The sequence below is a fragment of the Triturus cristatus genome, chromosome 2_1 (assembly GCF_964204655.1).
Source record: "Triturus cristatus chromosome 2_1, aTriCri1.1, whole genome shotgun sequence".
NCBI lineage: Eukaryota > Metazoa > Chordata > Amphibia > Caudata > Salamandridae > Triturus > Triturus cristatus.
In genome coordinates, this window is record NC_140581.1 from 976,813,747 (window position 1) to 976,838,684 (window position 24,938).

The window sequence follows — 24,938 nt, forward strand, 5'->3', positions numbered from 1 at the left end:
CAACTTATCACAAAAAACATGTGTTTTCAGATTTTAAACAGTATATTTTTTTACTTTGTGTTATATGAGTTAGCTGTTCCATATGACAAAGGCAATGCCGGTGTTTTACATAGGCAGCAGGCCTCGACTTATTGGCTCGTTGTACAACTTACGATAAAATTCAAACCGTCCCTTTTTCCCACGAGCTTACACCACAAAATGGTGGTGCTTGGGGATGTGGGGAGACAAAACATGTACTTTTTTTCGCAATATGTAACTTTTATTTTCCCAGATGTGCCTTTTCATCACAATTTCTCACTTAAACGCGTCTCTTGTGTGGCCTTTGGAATCTGTGCAGCTTCAGCTGGTTACTTTCGCTTTCCAACGGCTTCATTTGAGATGAAAAAGATGCCAGGGCTCTTATTAGGCGTTAGCTTTAGGTGACAGTTTTCGATAAAATGTTTTTTGTGTTAGGCTGCCTAAGAAAGAGAACAGAAACCATATTTTTTGGAAGGACATGTTGTTTAAAGGCAAAACGCAGCGCCAATCAGCACTTGCGTTTTTTAACTTTTACAAGCAACTATCATTACAATGCAAGTCTACCTAGACAGCTGCAGTTCCTTGTTTTTGGTGGCTTAGCTTCAGCCGCTTGCACAGTGCTGCTTTTCAAGCTTTTAGGCCTGCACGTTAAACTTTATATAATGTTTTTTTCATTGTCTACATTTTTTGTTATATTGTGCGCACTTTTCTCACCTCGTCAGTTTTTTTTACTTCTGTGTTTTATACACTGTACGCGTATCTCCCTTCTGTGCGTGCAATGTATATGCATTGTACAACACATTTGTATACATTGTCTTCTCATTCTCCTTCCATCTGCTTCACGCTAATCTTGTCAACCTCCTTCCTATACCTCACGGTACTATTTACATTATCCTTCCTTATGTCTCACGCTGCTCTTCTCATTCTCATTCTCCTTCCTACTACCTTACGCTACTCTTATCCTTCTCCTTTATTATACCTTATACTACTGTTCTCAATCTACTTCCTTCTGCCTCATGCTGCTCTTCTCATTCTCCTTCCTTCTCACTCACACACCTTTTCTACTCATCACTCTCCTTCTTTTACCTCACACTGCTGTTCCCACTCTCATTCCTTATGCACCATGCACCTTTTACTACCCTCCTTCCTTTTAAGTCATACTGCTCTTCGTAAACTCATTCTCCTTCCTTATATTACATACTCCTCTACAGCTAACAATTACAATACAATACACATCATTCCTCTACACACCAGCTAATAGATGTAAAATACATTACCATTTACAATACTAAAAACTCAAACTTAACCAAATGCGAGACCTATTGCATTTCCAATGCTTGTTACTATACTGCTATTTAGCAGGCGGGCAACTAGAGCCAAATTTCGGGGGGGGGGGGGGCTAAGTCTTCCAGCCATAGGCAGAGCGGCTGTAAAAAGGGGTGAAAATACAACAAAAGCCTCATTAACGAGTAAATGGTCTTTTAAAGACCTGTTAAGTACTCAGGTCCGGCTGCACTTAGATGGACGCCAGCCCGCGAGGCTGTCTCAGCCGGGCTGACACACATGACGGGGGAACTGAAGCCTGGTGAGCCCAATGGGTGTTGCGCGCCTGCTATTTAGTACTTACTTACGGTTACGTAGTGGCCTGGGCCGGAGCACACTGCCGTAGTGCCTTTATCAACTGATGTAAACTGGGCCTGGTGCTGCTGCCGGTGTTGTATAATATGTGGTATCCCTTGCCCTTCGGCAGTCTCCGGAGGTCCTACCTATTGGCAATCTCGGACGAGCCTCCAGCTGCCCCGCCCACCCCGGGAGAAGCGAGCATAGGCTCTAGCAGGCAGAAGCAGCTGCGCACCGAGCAAAGCTGCTGTTGTAAATGCACCTTTCTGCTCTAAAGCCGAGTAGCCATCAAATTCATACAGGGTTAAAAGACATCGAATGTCGATTTTCTCGGGGCATATTGTTAAAATAAATCACCGAATCTGTTCATTGTAATGTATTTACAAATGCAAGAAATGGTATGATTGTTAGTGACTGTCCTTAAACAGGATGATGAAAACAGTGCACATGACCAAAAAGGCTTGGTGGCATGTCTTCTACGTTTGTATTATTTTACTTTGAGCCCTTATGGTACCAGTTGTTTTCCCTCTAACTTGTATTTAGGACAGGCTTATCACTCATTTAAAAAAAAAACAACAGGGGAAATTCACATTAGCACTGTGAAATGCGTGCTCCTTGCTCAAGTTTTGAAACTCTCTGGCAGACATTATTTTTTTAATGAATTAACTTGAGGGTTTTACATCTGTGTAGCACAGCGCAACGTTGTATATTGTCATATGTAGAATGATATTTTAGCAGGTTATTTTAATAAGGGCTTTTGTTAAACGCTACTAGACATTAGACCTCTACCCCAGTGTGCTTTGTGAGTGGGCATGTTGAAAATAGGCTGTCATAAGGCAGAACAGGTAGATTATCTATCTATCTATCTATCTATCTATCTATCTATCTATCTATCTATCTATCTATCTATCTATCTATCTATCTATCTATCTATCTATCTATCTATCTATCTATCTATCTATCTATCTATCTATCTATCTATCTATCTATCTACACTCTGATGCACACTCTATCGAGCTCAGAAGGATGAGATCCTGAGTCTATCTATTACAGTAGATATCAGAGGATTGCAGGATCCCAGCTCGGAAGGATAAGATACTGACTAGGCCCTTCATGCCAGCACTCTAATGTCTGTGTCTGTCTGTCTGTCTGTCTGTCTGTCTGTCTGTCTGTCTGTCTGTCTATCTATCTATCTGTCTTTTTGTCTCTGTCTGTCTTTTTGTCGCTGTCTGTCTTTTTGTCTCTGTCTGTCTGTCTCTGTCTGTCTGTCTGTCTATCTATCAATCTATCTATCGATCTGTCTATCTCTCTGTCGGTCTATCTATCTATTACAGTAGATATCGGAGGTTTGCAGGATACCTTTACCGTTGTCTTGCATGATATGTGATTCACTTTCCCTCTTCTATCCCTCTGCTACCATTCTCAAGCTAAATAACTGACCAACATATCCACCACTCAAATTACTTCCATATTTCACAATACTAATTCACCATTAATCCTTAATGGGTTCCGGAGTAGCGTGCTACTCGCCGAAAAAGTGCTTCAACACCCCATCAGGGGTAACAAGCGCTATATAAATGCAAACTTTTTTCCCTCTTCTATCCCTCCACTATCCTTCTCAATCCAAATAACTGACAAAAATCCACCACTCAAATTACTTTCATATTTCACTATACTAATTCACCACTAATCCTTTATGGGTTCCGGAGTAGCGTGCTACTCGCCGAAAAAAGCGCTTCAACACCCCATCAGGGGTAACAAGCGCTATATAAATACAATACAATACAATACAGTCTATCTAGCAATCTATCTGTCTGTATGTCTGTCTGTCTGTCTGTCTATCTGTCTATCTATGTAGTCATCACGACAGAACACTGTATCGAAATCGGAAGGATGGGAGGCTCACTAGCCCCATCGTGCCGCCACTTTGATGCACAATGTAACAAGCTCGGAAGGGTGGGAGGCTAGCAAGTCCCGTCATCCCTCCTGCAGACAATCTTGCTGTTGTAAGCATGCAGAAAATTGCCAGAATACTCATGCACCTCAGAATGAAGGGGGTCTGAATAGCCCTTTGTGCCAGCACTCTGATGCACACTCTATCAAGCTTAGAAGGATAAAATGCTGACTAGGTCCGTCATGCCAGCACTCTGATGCATACTCCATCACCCTTGGAAGGGCGGAGGGCGGACTAGGTCTGTCGTACTAGCATTTTGATGCACACTCTATCAAGCTCAGGAGGATAAGATGCTGACTAAGCCCCTTGTGCCAGCACTCTGATGCACACTTTATCGAGCTCAGAAGGCTAAATTGCTGACTAGGCCTCTCGTGCCAGAACTCTGATACAAACTGTATCAATCTTGGAAGGATGGATGGCTGGCCAGGCCCATCGGGCCAGCATTCTGATGCACACTCTATTTAGCTCAGAAGGATACGATGCTGATTACTTCTGAAGTGACATACTATGATAGATCTGCCAGCCGTCGGGTGGTCTTCCCCAAACATTTTGCTTTCCTCCTCCATGGACTCTGAGCACTATACCTCTGCTAACCAGAGCTAAAGTGCATGGGCTCACTCCTTGAAACATTTAAACATTATCACTCATTTAAAAAAAAAACAACAGGGGAAATTCACATTAGCACTGTGAAATGCGTGCTCCTTGCTCAAGTTTTGAAACTCTCTGGCAGACATTATTTTTTTAATGAATTAACTTGAGGGTTTTACATCTGTGTAGCACAGCGCAACGTTGTATATTGTCATATGTAGAATGATATTTTAGCAGGTTATTTTAATAAGGGCTTTTGTTAAACGCTACTAGACATTAGACCTCTACCCCAGTGTGCTTTGTGAGTGGGCATGTTGAAAATAGGCTGTCATAAGGCAGAACAGGTAGATTATCTATCTATCTATCTATCTATCTATCTATCTATCTATCTATCTATCTATCTATCTATCTATCTATCTATCTATCTATCTATCTATCTATCTATCTATCTATCTATCTATCTATCTATCTATCTATCTATCTATCTATCTATCTATCTATCTATCTATCTATCTATCTATCTATCTATCTATCTATCTACACTCTGATGCACACTCTATCGAGCTCAGAAGGATGAGATCCTGAGTCTATCTATTACAGTAGATATCAGAGGATTGCAGGATCCCAGCTCGGAAGGATAAGATACTGACTAGGCCCTTCATGCCAGCACTCTAATGTCTGTGTCTGTCTGTCTGTCTGTCTGTCTGTCTGTCTGTCTATCTATCTATCTGTCTTTTTGTCTCTGTCTGTCTTTTTGTCGCTGTCTGTCTTTTTGTCTCTGTCTGTCTGTCTCTGTCTGTCTGTCTGTCTATCTATCAATCTATCTATCGATCTGTCTATCTCTCTGTCGGTCTATCTATCTATTACAGTAGATATCGGAGGTTTGCAGGATACCTTTACCGTTGTCTTGCATGATATGTGATTCACTTTCCCTCTTCTATCCCTCTGCTACCATTCTCAAGCTAAATAACTGACCAACATATCCACCACTCAAATTACTTCCATATTTCACAATACTAATTCACCATTAATCCTTAATGGGTTCCGGAGTAGCGTGCTACTCGCCGAAAAAGTGCTTCAACACCCCATCAGGGGTAACAAGCGCTATATAAATGCAAACTTTTTTCCCTCTTCTATCCCTCCACTATCCTTCTCAATCCAAATAACTGACAAAAATCCACCACTCAAATTACTTTCATATTTCACTATACTAATTCACCACTAATCCTTTATGGGTTCCGGAGTAGCGTGCTACTCGCCGAAAAAAGCGCTTCAACACCCCATCAGGGGTAACAAGCGCTATATAAATACAATACAATACAATACAGTCTATCTAGCAATCTATCTGTCTGTATGTCTGTCTGTCTGTCTGTCTATCTGTCTATCTATGTAGTCATCACGACAGAACACTGTATCGAAATCGGAAGGATGGGAGGCTCACTAGCCCCATCGTGCCGCCACTTTGATGCACAATGTAACAAGCTCGGAAGGGTGGGAGGCTAGCAAGTCCCGTCATCCCTCCTGCAGACAATCTTGCTGTTGTAAGCATGCAGAAAATTGCCAGAATACTCATGCACCTCAGAATGAAGGGGGTCTGAATAGCCCTTTGTGCCAGCACTCTGATGCACACTCTATCAAGCTTAGAAGGATAAAATGCTGACTAGGTCAGTCATGCCAGCACTCTGATGCATACTCCATCACCCTTGGAAGGGCGGAGGGCGGACTAGGTCTGTCGTACTAGCATTTTGATGCACACTCTATCAAGCTCAGGAGGATAAGATGCTGACTAAGCCCCTTGTGCCAGCACTCTGATGCACACTTTATCGAGCTCAGAAGGCTAAATTGCTGACTAGGCCTCTCGTGCCAGAACTCTGATACAAACTGTATCAATCTTGGAAGGATGGATGGCTGGCCAGGCCCATCGGGCCAGCATTCTGATGCACACTCTATTTAGCTCAGAAGGATACGATGCTGATTACTTCTGAAGTGACATACTATGATAGATCTGCCAGCCGTCGGGTGGTCTTCCCCAAACATTTTGCTTTCCTCCTCCATGGACTCTGAGCACTATACCTCTGCTAACCAGAGCTAAAGTGCATGGGCTCACTCCTTGAAACATGGTCACATTGGCTTATCCCTAATTGGCATATTTAATATCCTTTTAAGTCCCTTGTAAAGTGGGACTACCTTTGCTCATGGTCTGTAAATTAAATCCTACTTGTAGGCCTACAGCACTGATTGTGACACCCACTTAAGTAGCCCTCTAAACATGTCTAAAGTCTGTCATCGCAGAATGTGTATGCTCATTTGAACCTGGCAAAATAAACCTTTTTCCATGCCCAAACCTTCCTGTTTAATATATATAAGCCACCCCCAGGGTAGACCTTGGACGGCCCAGAGGGCAGGGTGCAGTGTTTACATATCATGTTTACATTCATTTTTCACTACTGCAAGGCATACCTCTTCCACAGGATAGCATCGGTTTTATTTTATTACATTTAATAAGCTGTAATTTCCAAATGGAAGCAGGTTACCAGTTTGTGTTTGGTGGCTTTGAAACTGTATTGAAAAATCCTATCTTATGATGAAGTCAGATTTTAGCTTACAATTTTGAAAATACCACTTTTGGAAAGTTGGCATTTTCCTCCTGCCTTAGCCATTTGGTACCTGTAACATTTATCTTAGTCACATGACTGGGTGTAGCTGACTGATAGACTTTGTGTGTTCCTTCTACATAACCACACCCAATAGGACGCAGCCCTAGTTACACTTGAATAGGCCATGTCCTGACTCCACTCAAAGGGCTGCTTACCCCAAGTAGTTAGTCTGGAGCCAGGGCAGGGAAGGCAGGATGCCTGGGGACTTCAAAGGGAAACCTCTAGAAGTTCCTCCCCACTTTAAAGGCTCAGCTGGATATAAATACTGGACCTCAATCAATCAATCATAACATTTGTAAAGCGCACTACATGCCCGTGAGGGTCTCATGGCGCTAGGGGGGGGAATGCTGCTACTGTTCGAAGAGCCAGGTCTTGAGGAGTCTCCTGAAGGTTAGGAGGTCTTCGGTTTGCCGTAGGTGGATGGGGAGGGTGTTCCAGGTCTTGGCGGCGAGGTGGGAGAATGATCTGCCACCGGTGGTCACTCTTGGGATGCGGGGGACGGTGGCGAGGGCGCGGTCTGTGGAGCGAAGCTGGCGGGTGGGGGTGTAGAGGCTGAGTCTGCAGTTGAGGTACGCTGGTTCGGTGTCGTGGAGTGCCTTGTGTTCGTGGGTGAGGAGCTTGAATGTTATCCTCTTGTTGATGGGGAGCCATTGCAGGTCTCTCAGGTGCGGTGTGATGTGGTTGCGGCGGGGGATGTCGAGGATCAGGCGTGCGGAGGCGTTCTGGATGCGTTATAGCCGCTTCAGGAGTTTGGCTGGGGCTCCTGCGTAGAGTGCGTTGCCGTAGTCCAGTCTACTGCTGACGAAGGCCTGGGTGATCGTCCTTCTAGTTTCGGTGGGAATCCACTTGAAGATCCTGCGAAGCATGCGGAGGGTGTTGAAGCAGGAGGAGGAGACGGTGTTGACCTGCTCCGTCATGGAGAGTGTGGAGTCGAGGATGACCCCTAGGTTTTGTGCATGGTCGGTGGGTGTAAGGGGTGCTCCTAGTGCCGACGGCCACCAGGAGTCGTCCCAGGCTGAGGGGGTGGAGCCGAGGATGAGGACCTCCATTTTATCTGAGTTCAGCTTCAGTCGGCTGTTCCTCATCCAGTCGGCGACGGCCTTCATTCCTTTGTGTAGGTTGGTTTTGGCGGTGTGGGAGCCCTTGGTGAGCGAGAGGATCAGCTGGGTGTCGTCGGCGTAAGAGATGATGTTTAGGTCGTGCCGTCGGGCGATGTGGGCGAGCGATGCCATGTAGACATTGAACAACATTGGGCTGAGGGATGAGCCTTGGGGTACGCCTCAGATGATCTTGGTGGCTTCGGAGCGGAAGGGAGGGAGGCGGACGCTTTGGGTTCTACCGGAGAGGAAGGAGGTGGTCCAGTCCAGGGCCTTCTCTTGGATTCCGACGTCATGGAGGCGTGCTCTTAGTGTGCGGTGGCAGACTGTGTCAAAAGTGGCTGACAGGTCCAAGAGGATGAGGGCCGCGGTTTCTCCGTTGTCGACCAGGATCCTGATGTCGTCAGTGGCGGTGATGAGGGCAGTTTCGGTGCTGTGGTTGCTGCGGAACCCGGACTGGGATGGGTCCAAGATGTTGTTCTCTTCGAGGAAGCTGGTCAGTTGTTTGTTGACGGACTTTTCGATGACCTTCGCCAGGAACGGGAGCAAGGAGATGGGTCGGAGGTTCTTGAGGTCCTTGGGGTCTGCCTTGGGTTTCTTTAGTAAGGCTTTGATCTCTGCGTGCTTCCAGCTCTCCGGGAAGGTCGCTGTCTCAAAGGAGATATTGATGGTTTTGCAGAGGTGGGGTGCGATGGTGCTGCTGGCTTTGTTGAAGATGTGGTGTGGGCAGGGGTCTTCCGGGGATCAGGAGTGGACGGTGTTCAGGATCTTGATGGTGTCGACATCGTTGATGTTGGTCCAGGCGAGCAGGCAGTTGGTGCGGGTGGTGGTCGTGGGAGCGGGGGTGTCGGTGGTTGCCGGGGTGGTGACGGCGTTGAAGCTGTCGTGGATGTCTGTGATCTTGCGATGGAAGAAGGTGGCCAGCGAGTCGCACAGGTCTTGTGACGCCGGGATATCGTTGGTGTTGGAGCTGGGGTTGGAGAGTTTCTTCACGATGCTGAAGAGCTCTTTGCTGTTGTGTGTGTTGTTGTCTATGCGGTCTCTGAAGGCGGTCCTTTTGGCGGATCTGATGAGTTGGTGGTGGGCTGTGTAGCTTTCTGGTGTTCTTTCGCGGGTCCAGTTTTTTCCTAGTTTTTGGCAGGTTCGCTTGGAGGCTTGGAGGCCTTCGGTGAACCAGCTGGCTTTCCTGCTGCTGTGGGCGTTGGGGGACTTCTTGAGCGGGGTGAGGGTGTTGGCGCAGTCATTGATCCATTGTCTGAGGCTGCGGGCTGCTGCGTCGGGGTCGGTCGGGTCTGCGGGTGGGCTCTGGGCGAGGGCGGTGGTTAGCTGGTCCTGGGTGATCTTGCCCCAGCTGCGGCGAGGCATCTGCTGGGTGCGGTGGTGTGTGGTGGGTTTCTGGAAGCTGAAGTGGATGCAGCGGTGGTCTGTCCAGTGGAGTTCGGTGGTGCGGTCGAAGAAGACGTGGGTGCTTGCTGAGAAGATGGGGTCAAGCGTGTGGCCGGCGGAGTGAGTGGGTGTTGTGACGAGTTGTCGGAGTCCGAGGTTGCCGAGGTTGTCAATCAGGGTGGAGGAGTTGGGGTCGTTGTTGTTCTCGAGGTGGAAGTTCAGGTCTCCGAGGAGGATGTAGTCTGTGGAGGCGAGGGTGTGTGTGCTGATGAATTCTGCGATGGAGTCGCTGAACTGCGGTCAGGGTCCGGGGGGTCTGTAGATGAGGATGCCTCTGAGGGTGGTGTTGGGGTCAGTGTGGATCTGGAAGTGCAGGTGTTCGGCGGTGCTGAGGGTGTCGTTGGCATCTGTCAAGATTCTGAGAGTGTTTCTGTGGATGATGGCAATTCCTCCTCCTATTCTGTTGGTGCGGTCCTTGTGGGTGATCTTGTAGCCTTCCGGGATGGCTATGACGATGTCGGATGCCGAGGAGGGGTTCAGCCATGTCTCCGTCAGGAAGGCGATGTCAGGGGCGTTGGTGTCGAGTAGGTCCCAGAGTTCGACGGCGTGTTTGCGGGCAGAGCGGGTGTTGAGCAGGATGCATCTGAGGAGATTGGGTTCTTCGGTGGATGGGTTGGCGGGCCGGATGCTGGTGAAGCTGCAGTTCCGGCAGGAGAAGGGTTCTTGGGTGCGTTTCGGGGCAGCCAGGCAGCAGGTGCGTGATCGTCCGGCGTTGAGTGCGTGGAGGGTACTGGAGTTGTAGCGGAGGCGGGCGTCGCAGTGTTCGCGGGGGCCAGGGGTCCTGGTGCTGGGTGCAGACGGGCTTGTCTTAGGCACGCCATTGGCACCCCAGCAGCACAGCCGCTGCGCGCGGCTGCTGTGTGGCCTCCATATAAGGGGGTTAGGGAGGGAGGAGTAGCTGGGAGGTGGGAGCGGGGCAGCGAATGGGAGCTGAGGGGGCGGGGCCGCAGGGGAGACAGCGGCGGGAAAAGTGACGGGAGTGGGCACAGCGGGAAAGGGTGGAAAAAAAGGAGAGAAGCACGTAAAAACACAACACGGTTTACAGCAGTTTACCTGGAGGAGGAAAAAAAACAGTGAAACAGTAAATAAAACGGTAAAAAGGAGACGAGGCACGATAACACTAACAATAATCAACAGTGTACCAGGGGGCGACGGTAGTAGCAAGGCGCTAGCAGCTTTGGCACAAGATGAGCAGCGGAGTGGGGAGCGGCCTACCCAGAACCAGGGTCCAGGGTCAAGGGACCTCAGACATCAACTCTTCAGTACACTTCTGGAACTGTGGATACTCTGCCAGGAAGAAGACTACTGCCCTGCTGTGCTGACCTGCCGGCATCTTGCCTGAGTGAGAAGGACTGGCTTTGCATCTGTTGAACCCAGGACCCCAAAGTGACTGAATCGGCTACTTAGCAGTCATCCTGACTTGGGCCTCAGGGACAGAAGGTTCCAATAATCTTGAACTCAATGCCTGGAATGTGCCATTTGTGAGTATACCCTGCCAAGTGGTGCCACCTCAGTCCTGGACCCTTGTAAGTGGGCCTAAGGTGCTCTGCCAGGTTTTGTGAATCCAGTGGAATGGATGCATCTTCGTTGCTTCTAAGCGCAACTCTGAGCAGAACCATTGTTTGCCACTGCTGCTTGGTTCAGTACCGCGACAAAGAGCTGCATTGCGTCCCAGCCCAATGACGCATCAGAACTGCCAATGTGAGATGCATTCTTGGTGCTGGACTTCTCATCTCTCATCGACAGCAGCCTCGACTACAATGCCGACTGGAGAATCACAGCCTCTTAGCTCCTCAGTACCGAGGCATTGTCCTAACTGTGCAACGCTTCCTTGAAGATGGAATTTGCATGCAAGTCCTCATCAATGGTATCATCAATGACCGTGCAGGGCCTTGCACCGCAGCCTTGCTGCACCTCAGAACCGACGCATCCCTTCAGCTGGGCGATGCATCTCTGACTCAGAAACACACAATGCTGTGCAAACCAGGATTTAAGGTACTTTGTTCAGCAGGCCTAGCTGTGTCCCTGTAGTCGGCCCATGCTCCATCGGGGTTGGCTTGAAATAGTGACTTTGTCCAGTCCGGCGCAACCTGATATCAAAAGTTGGCGCTTAGTTACTTTTGATGCGATTTTAGCTGAAATCTTAAAACCTGCATATCTCCAGTTCTATTGATTGGATTTTTGTTGACGTGATTTTCCTTTATTTATAAAAATGTACTCTATTTTTCCAAACTGGTGTGGGATCCTTTTATGGAGTCTTTTCACTCTGTTACTGTTTGAAGTGTTGCACAAATACTTTACACATTGCCTCTGAGGTAAGCCTGACTGCTCTGTGCAATCTATCCATTCGTCTTTATTTGATCTCCAGAAGGAAGATCATAAAAGATACATACAATAAAAAGAATCATTCAATATAAGACACATATGTTTCAAAAAGCTAAAAATTATAAAATAATTTACAGTATGTAAAGTGACAGTGCTACATTTTAAATCCAAGCACAGCCAAACTAAAAAGACAATAAAAGGGGTAAAAAGTAAGATGCCAAGGACAAGCGTACGCCTTACAATACCCGCAACACTTTTTAAAATGGAAAATAGAAACTATTTCTTCAAAACAATATGCACCTTCAGCTAAGACACACTTCAAGAAGCTAGCAACTGCGCGGCATACACAGTGGTCATTGAGTTGCAGCAGGTAAAACAGGGCGGCTTTACAGCTCAAAAATTTATATCTATGTAATAAGGGCAATAAAAATGTCCTTGTGTATGCAAGTAAAATTGACAAAAGAAGACAAAGTGTAAGATAGTTTGGTTTGAATGCGCATCACATGGACAAGTACAAATAGAATCTGAAGAATGCTGGCTGAGGGGAAAACAAATTAGCCAGAGGAAGGTGTCTAACCTGAACCTTGCCAGCACTGTTCTCTCATACACATTAAACATGTATAATAAGTATGGGGCAGTAGTTTGCATCATTTGAATGACGCAATAATCTCACACTGCATGTTTGGCCACTTCTGTTAGTTCTTTTGTTGCTTGTTTATGCTTAAAAAAACAGTCCAGTTTCTATCTTTCTTCATGATTATATCAGGGTGCTCAAACAGGCGGGCACATCCCAGCACTTGTCTTTAACCACGGGATGGCCGAGCCTTGCTCACAGGATAAGCAATCTCTGATGACTGCCTGATTAAGTTTGGCTTCTTTCTTGTACCAAATAAAACACCAAAGGGCCAAGGGTAAGGCATTAATAGTGTCTTGAGCATAACCCAAGCATAACTCCAAATGCAGTGGGAAAATGCGGGGTAGAGGGAGGGACACCTAGTAACCAGCAACAAAATCTATTCTCTTCCGTCTGCATTGCAAGGGCATCCCTATATCCCCAAATATCCATTCCATATGTCAAGATTGGCAAGCATTTCCGATTTTAGATCTCTAGAATCGGTGCAATGGGTTTTTTGCCGATGGACATGGCAAGCGAGGAAGTGGTACCAACAGCTTGAGTACAACGCATTATCCTATTTTTGATACAGGTAGACCAAGTACAGACATCATCAAAGTCCAAACCCAGGTAAGGGAAGGAACTAACCCTGTCTAATGTTTAGCCAGCCATATTGAAGGTGTGCATCTTCGTGTTTCAGGGTCCGCAGACCATAGTAAATGTTTTTTTTAAGATTTGTCTCCAAGCCCAGCTCTTTTATGAAGCTGACATAACTAAAAATAAGTCTCATAAGGCTGTTGGCCGTCCTTGCCAGGAGCACCACATCATCAGCATATAGAAGTGCTGGAACTGACTTTTTCTCCACACACTGCATGTCTGCCCCAACGGATACCAGAGTTTTTTCCAGATCATTTGTGTAAAGGAGGAAAAGCATTGGGGCGAGCACGCATCTTTGGCGCACCCCTAGCTTAATTCTAAACGATTCTGTGCATTAATTAGCACTAGCATACCTAACTGTTGCCGTAAGATCGTGGTGAAGAAATCTTAAAAATGAAACTCACCCCTCGTTGACACCCATATTCTCTAAAATAGACCACAGCTTTGTTCTAGATACGTAGTCAATGGCTCTTGACAGGTCTATTAAAGCCAACTGTGTGGAGACTGCTTTAGCAGAATGTATGTCGATACTTCGCATGATTTTAGTGCAATGTTTTTACTTAGCATAAACCATTACTTCGCAAGTTTTAACTGCGCATGCAATTATAACGCAAATAGTTATAAATGTACTATGGTTTATGCTAATTAAAAACATCGCACTAAAATCATGCTTACACTACACTACCTTACACTACTTAAACACCACTACACTACCCGAAACCCTAATACAATACCCCCTACACGACCTTACCCCTTCCCCCTGCCTGGCCCATACACTCGGCACTACCCTAAACCCTAAAACACTACCCTACACTACACAAACACCACACCACTACCCTAAACCCTAAAACACTACCCCCTGCATGACCCTCACCCTTCCCCCAGTCCTTTCTCTACACTACAACACTACCCTGCACAACACCCCAACACTACCCTAAACCCTAAAACACTACCCTACACGACACAAACACCACAACACTACCCTAAACCCTAAAACACTTCCCCCTGCACAACCCTCCCCTGACCCCCAGTCCTGTCCCTACACCCAAACACTACCCTGTACGACACCCCAACACTACTCTAAACCCTAAAACACCACCCCCAGCACGACCCTGCCCCTACCCCAAGTCCGTTCCCTACATTAAAACACTACCCTGCATGACCCCCCGACACTACCCTAAACCCTAAAACACTACCCTACACTACACAAACACCACATCACTACCCTAAACCCTAAAATACTAGCCCCAGCATGACCCTGCCCCTACCCCCAGTCAGGTCCCTACACTGAAACACTACCCTGCACGGCCCTCCGACACTACCCTGAACCCTAAAACACTAACCTACACTGCACAAACACCACATCACTACTCCCCAACACTACCCTTCATGACCCCTGACACTACCCTAAACTCAAATACACTACTCTACACTACTCAACCAAAACCCTACAGCCTAAAAGACTACCACTGCATGACCCAAAAAATCTACACTTACCTCTCCCTCCTCTGTGGTTCCTCTCTCCTCCAGCTTCCAGCGACGTCAGATCTGCACGTCATTGTTTGGAAACAGAAGAGCCTTCCAAACAACGATGTGGATAGCGCATACCATTACAACGCATGTGTTGTAACAACGCTTGCAATGTAACAACTTGCGTTCTTATGGTACGCGTTGTAACATCACAAGCGTAGTAACGCTTGCGAAGTAATGGTATGCGCACTAGCAGCCGCGCACTAAAGGCTGTTTACCCCTTTAGCATACTTATATTTGGCCACAAAGAAGTGAAGGTTGAGGCACTGCTAAATAGTCCCAAGCCCCTTTCTGAACCCATACTGATACGGGGCAAGTATTCTATTTTTATTAGTCCAGTTGAGTAAGCGATCTAGGACTAATCTCCCAATAATTTTGGCTGTGGAGTCCAGGAGGGATATTGGGCTATAACATTTAACGTTGTGCACATTACCTTTTTTAAAGATAGGTACTATTATAGATGAACGCCAAGACCTGGGCACCCCTAAGCTACAAACAGAGTTGAATACAGAGCTGAGGACAGGACTCCAGAACTCCTGGTCCTCCCTAAACAGATCAAGCTGTACACCATCGGGTATTGGAGCCTTCTTACACCGACTATCAACAATTGCTTTCTGGACCTCGTCCTCATTAAACTCCAGGTATTGCCTTCCTTGTCTAGTCCCTAAAAAGCCCCAGTGCATTGTTAATAAAAAGTAGGGCATGTGTTTTTAAGTGTGCATATCCTGGTAGGGAAAAAACTCCGAAATTCATTTTTTACTACTATTAGGCCTGTCTCTCCCATTGGATAACATTGTTTGACTGTATTACATTGACATGTTAACTTTAGATTGGGAACAGATAATGATGTCAAATTTGGACACAAACGAATTGTAACTTAAACTCCTCTTTAATGGTAACGTTTGATTTTAAGTTAAAATTCAGACTGCCACTTTTTGAAAGATGACATTTTCTTGTCCTGACCATTTGGTGTCTTCTGCCAGTGTACTGGGTCATAAGACTGTGAGTAGTTTAGCTGTTTAGCTTTGTATATTCCTCCGAGTGAGACAAAAAGGGATTAGGTGTTTGTCAGGTTGTGCCTTGCTGATGGGATTGCTGGGGGTCGAGCTGTTCCCTGCCCCACCTATACTTCAAAAGGACTGCCTCCAACATACACACACAATGAAACCTGACTGGCCTGAATCTTTTTCACCCCAGAATTCTTAGAGCCTTAGAACCAGATGTATGGGTAACATAGGAAATGCATCCACTTCAAAAGCCGGCACCAGGTATAACTATTAGAACATTGGATCATCTTTTCAGTACGTTTCTGAACCCGTGGAAGACTTCAGAAGGATTTCATGGACCTCCAGAGTACTGCCCTGCTGCTTGAGGCCTGCTTTGGTCCCCAGGGGACTGCCCTGCTGGTTGAGACCCACTTTGCTCCCCAGAAGATTGCCCTGCTTCTAGAGCCCAACCTTTCTGATAGTAGAGAACTGGACCATCTCCTTGAAAGCAGGACCAACAGGTGTGACTCTAAGGGCTAACTGGCTGGCCTCCTATATAAGATACAGGAGCATAACAACCTCCAGAGACCTTGAACCCTGCACCTGGTCACTCTGCTGGAGTTAGTCATTACAGCCTCAAAATGCTGCCCCCCCATCCTGCACCTTTGGAAGTGGTGTTATAGGTGCTGCTCCCACCTACCCTTAAATCTTTGGACTTCAAAAAACGTTCACCAAAAAGTGCCAGAAGAACCAACAGAAGACTGGAACCTACCTGCCATATGATCTGCCAAAGGTGCATTGCAGTTGGTCTGACTTTGCAGTAGCTCCAGCTAAGGTCTTCACCACAGCAGCAAATCCTGTTCACCGGTACCTCTCAGTGATGGCATCAGGCCTTGTGTAGCCCTCTGGAGGTTTTCGACTCCCAAAATGTTGTCTAAGTTGAACGGAAAAAGTCTTCACCGGGCTCAATGTCGACCAGCTCCCCATCAACAATGACAAACTCATCAGCCTGGAAAATCTGCTTTTTCTGCTCAGAGCTTTTCCCTGCCATTGACATTTGCTATACCAAGACTTCGTCCAGCACTTCCCAGCGATGATGCATCCTCTTTGGACATAGCCTGCTGCCTTGCCTTTTGAGCTCTACCTTCTCCTTCTTCTTTTCTTCTAAATTTCTTCTCAGTCCAAAGGTAAGCCAAGACTAGGCCTAATACACCTTTTGTATCTGACTTGTGCAGCACTGCAGTAAACCTTAACTTTTGACTTTGTACCGGTCTTGCGCAACCAAAAAACAGTGAATTTTTAGGCGCTAGATTTTACTGAAAACGTTTAAAAATAATAACTTCAGTTGTACTGATTGGATTTGTTTTGGTGTTATAACATTTATTAAAATGTATCTTATTTTTCTAAATTGGGTTGGGATTTTTCTTATGTTGTGTTTCACTTTATTACTGTTGGTATACTGCATAAATACTTTACATATTGCCTCGAAGTTAAGCCTAACTGCTTTTGTGACAAGCTACCAGTGGATTAAAACAGGTTAATTTAGTACCTTTTAAGGTTCACTCTGACAGGTATTTTGACTGTTCCTTCAGAAGGGCTCACCTCCCTTCCCCTCAACCAGCAACCCAGTTTCCCACAACAGTCATATAACTTTCATCTAGTAGATATGCGATACCAAGATCTGGGATGCTGCTGTGGTCAGTCTCACCAGAAAAAAGTGGAACACCCTCTTTTACAAAGCAGAGAAAAACTTTAGAGAAAGGAGTGCCCAGGAGAAGGGACAGGATAGAAAGAAAGCACTGCTGAGAGGACAGGGGTTAAGAGAACACAATAATGAGAACTGAGCGGGCAGGGGGAGGGATAGTGAGAGAGCATGCGCTGATGTGGAGAGAGGGGTCAAAGGGAGGAAAGGGATTAGAGCAGGAGGTTAGTTAGCGAGAATTTTGGGAGGAAGAGGGAGAGCAATGACTGCTGAAAAAAGAATGTCCAGGACGGCAGAGAATGGAGAGAGTGAGAGCAACCACTGCTGGGGAGAGAGGGACTAGAGACTGGAAGGCTGATAAAGCAGGCATTGCTGGGTACAGACTGGAACTCAGTCAGGGTCAGAATCTCACACTGGGGCATGCACTGCGCTTTCCCTGCTGTGAGAAGTTGGCCAGGCATTTGCTGTCCACTAATGAAAGTGGGCACCTTGCACCAGTCCAAACAACCCTTATGGTGATGTAAGAGGTCAAAGATAACCTTAGAAAGCTATCCAAGTGGTAGCTGTGGAGAGCAGCCTTCAGGCTTAGTCTTGAAGGAATGTTAAGCAGCTTGTTTTACCAGAATGCAGCCGTATAGTATTGCTTAAATGAAAGGAGAACTACACAGTAGTTATAAAAACATGTATTAAATAATAGAACACTCTCTAGTACAATAAGGTATCTGTCACACATAGATAATCACAAAGCACACAATACTGTAGCAAAGAAACAATAGTAAATAATAGTAAATAGCACTAACACACAGTGGGCTCCAGGGGGAGACCAGACGATATACTAAAATAGTGGGATAAGAACCACAACTTGAGTCGAGACAGTGTCTAGAGTACGTAGAATTGCTGGGACCCCAAGGAACCACCCAAGGTGAGTAAGTAGGGACCCCACGGAGGACGGGTGCAGTGTGGGAATACGACCGCGTGCTCCGTACAATTCTATGGGGAAATCGAGGTTGAAGTTTTAAAGTTTAATTACCCTACTAAGTGGACTTCAAATAAACCCTGTGGAACTTAGGAGGTTGGAGAGCCACCCCACCCATGGATACTGTTGTACCAGAGTTACCTATCCCAGGGAAGCCGGCTGCATATGTCTGAAGTGGCATTGGCTAGACGAATGCCCACTGACGTCGGGTGCTTCAGGTGAGTTGAGGGGGTCTTTAACTTTGCAGCCTCATGGACCAGGAGATGTTGAGGACAAACAGGAGCTGGATACGAGCTGTCCTACAAGGGATGTCGAGTGCTGAGGGGTCGGTGTCCAGCCAAAGCACCAACAAGCCTTTGCAGTGGCAACCCACGCAGAAGGTCAAGGGTGGTTACTGTTTGGACCAGCAAGGTCCAGGAGACCTACCAAATACAGGGATGTCAGGGCAGGCCTGGAGCAACCAGGGGAGCCCAAGAAAAGCAGTGTTGACCCTCAAGAAGACCTGCAGGCCGGAGGCACAGGAATCACAAGGGGACCACAAGCAGTTTTGCAAAGCAACAGCCAACGGAGCGCTCGGTGTGAGGAGGCTAAAGTTCTTTGGTGGAACTGGTGCCAGTGGTTGGGGCTACTCGGAGACCATTGCACTTGCATTGGAAATGCCAACAAGCAAATGCACTTTTAAAAGTACACGGTGCACAGGGGTACAGATACTGCAGCCCCCACGAGGGATTCTGACCTCAAACTTGGTAGGAGGGCAGCTTGGGCCTAGTGAGACTTGAAAACCCACTGCCTGTGTTGCTGGAGCCTTCAGAGTCCATAGGAGCCCAGGAGCAGCACACCAGTCAGTTGAGATGTGGTGCCTGCGGTTGCAGGGGAGTGAATCCTTCACTCCAAGGAAGATGTCTTCAGTTGTCCTTGATGCTCCACAGGTCCTGCATGGAGCCTGTATGGTGCATGGGCAGAGACGATGCTTTGGATGGAGAGGGAGACGAAGTCAGGCCCAAACGAAGTCCAGCAAAGTTTCTTGATCAGAATCTTGTCCACATCGAACCTAGGGTCCTACAGCAAGGTAAACCCTTAAATACCCATGGGAGAGGGTTGGACAGATTCAGGGGAAAAGGCAATTCCCAGAGACAGATTCCAACCATTTTCAAGTGAATGATTTTAGATGGAGTGTCCCTTCTTTAAAGTGATTTTGTCTAAAGGCCCCACAATTAAGTACTAGTACTTCTCTAGGCCATACACCAGATTAAACATCAAAAATTCCCCCGTCAGTGAAGTGCCTGCAACATTTTGCTCCTCCCTCTGCAGCATAAATGTCCAATACTATTTTTTAGTGTCTCCTTGGAGGGTATTTATGGTCAGTAGGGTGGTGCCAAATATCCCCAAAGCCTAAATAAACTGACACTTTTTTGGTTGAGGTCAACCAGAGGGTTGTTTGAAATCTATCTAACTTAATGATGTCTTGTAAGGCAGCAGCATACTGGGCGAGCATTGGGGTGAACAGCAAAACACACAAGATGATGGACGGAATGTTGCACATTGGCAAAACATTCACCCCCAGTCACAGATCTGGGTTTAATCCATCGTTATTTTGCTCACCACGCCACCCCAGTTCAGACATGGCCATATGCAAATCAGTCTTGACCCTGTGCCTCATGGGAACAGTCCAGCCCGAACTGCCAAGCCATGTCTTCCCTGGACCGGAAACAAGCTTCCTAGGACCGGTTTCGGGGTTTCACCCCTCTTCAGCCAGGATAGCTTGACTCCACTGGCGTAGTGAGCACGGGACCCACGTCTGGGCATACCCTTCCCACATAGGGTGAACAGCAAAACACACAAGATGATGGACGGAATGTTGCACATTGGCAAAACATTCACCCCCAGTCACAGATCTGGGTTTAATCCATCGTTATTTTGCTCACCACGCCACCCCAGTTCAGACATGGCCATATGCAAATCAGTCTTGACCCTGTGCCTCATGGGAACAGTCCAGCCCGAACTGCCAAGCCATGTCTTCCCTGGACCGGAAACAAGCTTCCTAGGACCGGTTTCGGGGTTTCACCCCTCTTCAGCCAGGATAGCTTGACTCCAGTGGCGTAGTGAGCACGGGACCCACGTCTGGGCATACCCTTCCCACATAGGGTGAACAGCAAAACACACAAGATGATGGACGGAATGTTGCACATTGGCAAAACATTCACCCCCAGTCACAGATCTGGGTTTAATCCATCGTTATTTTGCTCACCACGCCACCCCAGTTCAGACATGGCCATATGCAAATCAGTCTTGACCCTGTGCCTCATGGGGTAGCCCATGACCTTAGTCTGAATAACATGGACCATAGGGGGACATTAGGGATACCTTTCTAACTCCCATGTCCAAAAATAGAAGACGCAATGGTGTACTTTGTGAAAGGGAGGTCATTGATCTTAAAAAACTGTTCTCCAATTACTCCAACAGAGAGATGTCGCCAAAGCCCCACAGCTCAGCACCCTTTAGTGCTGAGCCAAAGGCCTTGGGCTCATACACCTGTGGAGCTGGCACTTTTGGCTTAGTGAAAGAAGCCTGATGTTCTTTCAGAATGTTGCCAATAGTCTGTCTGTGCTTCAAGCAAAGGCTATTGATGTGTGGACTCCATGACATATTGGATGACAATTTGATCCCTAGGTAATCAAACGAATCAACCCGCTCGAGGGCCTTATCCCCTTGCTTCATCTTTCCCTTAACTTTTTTATGGTTGCTAAACAGCATAAATTTGTTTTGGCTGCATTGATTTCTAAGCCACGAACATGACAAAAAGCAGCAAAATTGTTAGGAAGAATTTTCAGGCCACTCAGAGATTTCGATATTAAAAGAGTGTAATCTGCAAATAGCAATATGGTGATTTTGCTGTTAGCTATAACTGGGACATCCACTGGGCAGTCGGAAATATATTTACCCAATATATTTAGAAACAAAGTGAAGAGAGTGGGGACTAGTGCACACCCTTGCAGAACACCTTTCAGCACTGAGATCTTGTCGATCAGTTGGCCCTGTTACCCCCATCTGACACAAGGGAAGTTATTCTCATGTAGCTTAATCAGTAGTGACAGAATATTGTGAGGCATACCCATCACCTTCAAAACCTGCTACAGCCCCAAGCATGGAACCAGGTCAAAGGCAGATTTCAGAAGCAACAAATAAGTTGCCCCTGCCGATTAGAAAATTAGGATAAACCTAAATACCTGGTCTATCGTAGAGGTTTTGGCTCTAAATCCCGCTTGAAGTGGGCTTATAATATCCCAACCTGACATCCACGTTTGATTTTATACCAGACCAAATAAGAATAGACTTTTTGGACACAATCAATGAGGCTAATGAACCTATAATAGGCAGGTAAAGTCTTCTCGCCCTTCATATATACTGGTATAACTTTGGCATATATGTTGAAGATCATCACACTATGGTCCCTCGCCCTACTTACTTCAATTCCGGGTATGTCAGTACAATCAATTGTTAATTGGCAAATCTTACAATTTAGGAAGGACTTCACCCATATTGTTAGACCACCCATAGGTCTTTCAAACTTATTAGGCTTAGCTGGAAATCGAATAGACAAGTACCCCACTTTATGTGGAGATTCTATTGACCAAGTTTCTGGGAAGTGGCATAAGTCATACTTGTCGATGAATTTATCCCCCAATGGCTGCATCATCTTGGCTTTGAGGCCAGCCACATTCCAAGAAACCATGGAGATCAAAGGTAAGTCATGATTTTTAATGGAGCTCTTGGGCAGGGACAAAGTGCCTTCGAAATCAGTGAGTATGCTATTTGAGACTTGAAGAACTGGAGAATCATGACCAGTACAGAAAAACACTGGTATGCCAACATTGTCAATTTGGGAGTGGGTAGATAAGTTGTGAGTATTCAAGCTGACCCAGTTAGTATGGATGGTACCAGGGCGCAAAACAATCATCAAACTGTGTATCCAAACTAAAAATGGATGGGCAGGGGCCCAAAGCTGTATCATAACCACTCTTACATCCAGAGGATTGAGAGCCTCTGAATAGGTCGCCCGTAGGTGAAAGAGTCAGCACTTCTTGGGATAGCCCTATATTATTAATACTTGTTCGGGGACTTGTAACAGGGGGGACTCTAGGTGGAGTCCAAGATTGTCGTACGAAGCTCCCGCTAATCTGAACAGTAGCCAGGTCACACTTCCCCATCAGTTGTCAATCGTTATCTACCAAGCCAGATAGAACTTGAAACCTATTCCCATGTGACAGCTGAGCGGTGTGTTGGGAGTGGCTGTGTGGTTGTATTTGATTGAGTCTTAGGTTTTGGGGCTAAACATTTGTAAACAATACCCCAACGGCACAATGTTTATATGCCCTGGCTGAGCTAGATCTGTGTTTGACTTTTCACTTTACTAAAAAGTTTGATCCTGTGCACACAATCATTTATTGTCAAACACACATTGTTATATTCCATATAGGTACCTAGATATAGGCTCAGGTAACATTTCAACTTTCACCTATATTTTCCCCTATATTACATACACACCGGTTCTTGGGGGATTGACCTTTTACCTAGATACGACCCTGCACACAGAACGTGGGGTTTCCCTTGTTGCAGCCTCATACATTATGCATGAGGATTCTTGAAAACTCGTCAGGGCTCATCTCCTGCATAATAACTATGTATAAAGTTAATTCCCGACGTCATCCTAAGTCCGACACTGACACAGCAAGGTAGAACCCTCGGGGAGGCCTTTGGGTATAAAAACACCACATCTTGCTGAGACAAAGAGAGGAGATCAGGACTTTCATGCCATCACACTGATGCGAGACGCTGAAGCTCCCTGCATGCAGATACTCCAGCTCGCAGTGGTCTGACATCCTTTGCGGGGTGTCCAACCTGAGACCAGGATGGGGTCCCACAGTCTAACACTTCAGGTACTGGGGGTTGACTTTCTCCTAGAGGGATTCTTGGCTTAACACCTACATACATGCTAGGTACACCTAGATACATCTAGTTAGGATTGCATCGTAGGAGTACACTTTTTTTGTCATGTATTTTATATACTTGCCTGTATTCAAGATCATAGCAGAATGGTAGAAATCTACCACCCCTTTACTTTCTTAATGCTTCTAGTCATTTATATCTGCTGTCTAATAATTGTTACAGCACATCTATTTTACAGTAGAATAACGACTGTTCAATAAATACTTATTGAAAACGTCCCTACCGTTTATTCTGTGTATCCCTCTGAGACTAAGAGTTGCCCAGAACTATTCCTTGGTAATAGGAGTTTCTTGTGGCACTGTGAGCTAGCTGGTATACAAGCTAACATACCCGGTGGGGGTGCTCAGAATAAGTCTGGCACCAATCCTACAGTGTTTGTTGTCTAAACTCGCAGATCCTATATAGGTCATATAGGAACTACACGACAACAGCACAGCCTCATTCAATGGCCAACTCCCTGCAGCATGTCCTTTCCCCTGGCCAGAACCAGATGCTCTAAACAATTCTTGCTTAGGTGACTTCGTGGCGCTTCATTCACAGCAGGGACTTTGATGGTATATGTTAGACATGGCAGCTTGGCGTGGGTCTCCCTTCCATTTTTTGCTGTTGCCTCATGTGTTTTTGCTGGTGTTAGTTGCTCAGGGCACTGTGCCACTGCTGTCCAGTGCCACAGTGCAAGTGCTCCCTATTGTAAATTGATGTATGAATTTGTGATTCCATGATTGGTTGATGTGGTTTACCTGTCAGACCCTAGTATAGTGCACCAGGAGTGCCCAGGGCTTGTAAATCCAAATGCTACTGGAGGGCTTGCAGCACTGGTTGTGCAACCCACAGAAGCAGCCTGTAAAAGTGTGTCTAAGGTCTGCCATTGCAGAGCCTGCGTGCAGTCTGGTACTGTCATGCTGACTGGGCAAGTGCACCCACTTGCCAGTCCCTAAACCTTCCCTTTTCTTCATATCAGACACCCCTATGGTAGGCCCAAGGGCAGGGTGCATTGTGAAGATAAGGTAGGACATGCCCTGGTGTGTGTGGCATGTTCTAATAGCGAATTACAACCATTTTCGTTTTTCACTATTGCAAGACTACCTGTTCTCCATAGGCCAGAATGGGCAGTTTGATTATTCCATTTTATAATCTTAACTGACTCAGGGAACATGGTAGAAATTCGAATTCAGTATGCCTGAACTCAGAATGATAAAATACATCTTTTAGTGAAGTTTTAACATTCTGAGTTTGAAAATACCACTTTTAGAAAGTAGGTATTTTCTTGTCTAACCATTCAAACCTGCCTCTGCTAGACTGTGTATTCCTTGCCTGGAGTTTGAGTGACAGGGCGGGGGAATTCCAGGAGACAGGGTGAGGTGGCCCAGTGGTGAATAGAGAGAACTGCATCTAGATGGGTGGGAGGAGTTGCACCTGGGACCTGAATAGGGCTGTACCTTCCCTCCACAATAGTGGCTCCACCCCCTTTGGTGCGTCTGATGTCTCTGCCCTGTACTCTGAAAGGAAAGAAGGAGTCAGGTAAACAAAGTGCTCCAGGACTGACCAGAACTGGTTTGAACAAGGCAAAGGTCCCTCTGCCCTCAGAGGACAAAGGATTTTGGGGTGTAAGTATTGGGACCCTGATCCCAAGAATTTAGATCACTTTGGGAAAACAAGAAGAAACCTCTGCTGAGGAGAGGAAACAAGCAGAAACTGAGGCAAGACTAACCCTGAAACTGGGGGATTGGCCTGCAGGGGTTGCCTACTGTCAAAGAGAGGA

At 46.4% G+C, this 24,938-nt stretch overlaps 1 protein-coding gene across 7 annotated transcripts in view; it reads right to left on the reverse strand.

The window, feature by feature from the left end:
- The window catches only part of LOC146866150 (glycine N-acyltransferase-like protein 2), a 196,182-nt gene that overhangs the window by 101,190 nt on the left and 70,054 nt on the right, over window positions 1–24,938 (reverse strand). Inside the window, exon 1 of one of the 7 annotated variants that reach the window (XM_085634014.1) lies at window positions 1,650–1,817. The exons of 3 other annotated variants lie outside the window; for them this stretch is intronic. The gene's annotated coding sequence lies outside the window, so the exon portion shown is untranslated. Of the gene's footprint in view, window positions 1–1,645; window positions 1,818–24,938 lie in introns of those variants that run through there. 3 more of the 7 variants (XM_085633998.1, XM_085634035.1, XM_085634042.1) reach the window with 3 other exon arrangements.